Consider the following 2500-nt stretch of genomic DNA (forward strand, 5'->3'; position numbering starts at 1 on the left):
GTGAGTCGTCCAAACGTAAGAAAAAACAAGTTTAGCAGGAGGGAACGTCATGAATACATGTCACAATGGGCGTAAATGCTAGAACCGACGAGTGCAAGCACTGCGGGGCTTAATTAACTTTAGAATCCTGGATGCGTCAAGGGCACCTAAGGAGGAAATTAAGCCAAAAGCCCTTAAGCTTGAAAGACATTTCTAGGCTCCTTGTAACGTGGACTGTCTAAAGATATGTTTTATCACCTAGAAGAATTTAATCTGTTCGGATATCTTAACTGAAAATTGAAGTGTCCGTGTATTGCTAGCTGAACGTGCCTTCTAAGAACTTCCCAGCGAACCATTTGCTCATCCGAAACTGCTAGGTGACCTTTTTAAGAGCCGAAAATTGCAAAAATGTCCCTTCCAAAAACGTAAGGGACTACTTTTCCCCGGTTGCGAATTTTTGTTTGGCAACGTGAACCGAAATTCTTAGAACAGTTTGACTCTCTCGAACACATATTTCGCCGAAGATTATCGTTGGTTGCCCCTGATGCGTGAGTCCCGCTAGGGATTTTCGTTACGAGACAGCGCTTAATAAGGAACAATGAAGTCGACCGGAACGTCGCAGGCCAACATGTTTAATGAACAAAACAATACATGGCTCTCTGCGATCTACTTGTGCATTTCTGGACAGGAGTGATACTTTCGGATGTGAGGTTTAAGGGACTGTTCGTTATTGATTGCTAGGAGAAGGGGTCGGTTATTTTCTAACCATCTAAGGCAGAGTAAAAATGTACCCTTCCCCGAAAGTGCGTATATCCAAAAATAACCCCCCCCCCCCCCCCCTACTCTCCCCCTCCAGAGAACGTTGAGCTCTGATTGTGAAATAGCGTTTAACACGATTTGGTGGATCGATAGACGTTTACGTGTTGTTTTTTTTTTTCTAAGTTGTGTGATAAATTTGCTTCTAGAGCTAAATGCTAGTAAATGATGTATGGCAATGTTTCCTTTAATTTGTTTTCTTATTGCGCTCTTTGTGTGTTTTGATATCTTTTGCTTTGGCGTCGACAAGTATTTCTTTGAGGTCGTCTTGCTTCAAGAACGTTGCGAGCCGTGAAGAGTACTTTCAGGAAGATTCCCCCCCCCCGCCATTTCCCTTGGTTTTGACAATTTTACCCCCTCCCCCCACTCTAAACAGCGCCTCCGTTTCCCGTTGAGTTGTTTTCGACCAGGTTGTTGGATCGGAAATTACGTGGATATGTCAATTGATATTTTGCATATGTAGCGTGACATGAGATAAACTAATTTAAAGTGAAAGCGGGGTGAAACACTCGTGTAGCGATACAGAAAACTAACTCCCTAGGGAAACAACGACTTGAACTTTCGACTAGCACGATCAGGTCGTGCACCTTTGAAACAGCGGCAAATTCCGTGAAAAAATCCGTGTATTGTTCTATTTTGAGTTTGGGAGGTATAACAAAACACTCAATGACTGGCCCCACGGGATACAGTCAGTTTTGTTTCCCTTCGACCCTCAATGTTCCTCTCGGCTTCGCCTCGGGGAACATTGAAGGTCTCGGAGCTCGCCTGGGGGGGCATTGACGGTCACGGGATAAATTAAACAAAACTCACTGTTCCCTTGGGGCCAGTCATTAAGTGCTTAATGATCAATTATCAAAGTTCTGCAAACAACAAGATTGTATGTGGGGTTCCCCAAGGTTCAGTCGTCGGTTCTCTCCTTTTCATCATCTATACTAATTTTTCTTTCTTTCTCCTTTTTTTCTTGTTCTCTCCTCTAAATATCTTGAATTTATTCTCTTTGCTGATGATACAAAAGATTTTCTTCGTCATAAAGATTTGCCGACTCTAATAAATATTGTTAACAAGAGCTCCTTATAGTTTCCTCTTGGTCTCGTGCTCACTGTCCATCCTGACAAATCTAAATTTATCCTTTTCATCCACAACGTAAAAAGATTGAGCTCTCAAGAATTAATATCTTTTTTGACAATTTCTCTATATCTCGTGTACAAGATGACAAATTTCTAAGAATCACCACTATTCTAACCTGCGATCAGGCGTACTGAGAGACATAGAGGGATAATAGGTAGAGGGCATGATCTCAGGCTGGGTATCATGTGGATGCTATTGCGTCTCGGTTCCAATCCCTATCCTGGGCCACGAATAGCTAGAATGCTTGTTAAATTTGTGCCATGCGCTTCGGGTTTGATGATGCTCAATCTCGTCCCCAGAGCCCACGTGTCTTTTGGTCAGGGCCAAGACACGGAGCTCTGGAATAATCAATTTTCAGAACTGTTTTGGATGAAATGATATACGAATTAATCATATACTGAACTGAGGATATGAAATCAAGTAAAGCTATGATCCTCACAGCTATGGACGCAATTTAATTATATATATATAGGGCGAATTTCATGCAATAAAACTTCCAAATAGAATTCTCTCTTCCTTATATTTCACAAGTGGAAAAAGCGATACGTCCAATCAGCTTCCAGTATAGCTTTTTTCA

General features: G+C 41.9%; 1 long non-coding RNA gene across 1 annotated transcript in view; it reads left to right on the forward strand.

Moving 5' to 3' along the window:
* Positions 1–2500, forward strand: part of LOC137997574 (uncharacterized) — a 339842-nt gene that overhangs the window by 96952 nt on the left and 240390 nt on the right. The gene's annotated exons all lie outside the window — the stretch shown is intronic.

This window comes from Montipora foliosa, chromosome 3, assembly GCF_036669935.1.
Source record: "Montipora foliosa isolate CH-2021 chromosome 3, ASM3666993v2, whole genome shotgun sequence".
Classification (NCBI taxonomy): domain Eukaryota; kingdom Metazoa; phylum Cnidaria; class Anthozoa; order Scleractinia; family Acroporidae; genus Montipora; species Montipora foliosa.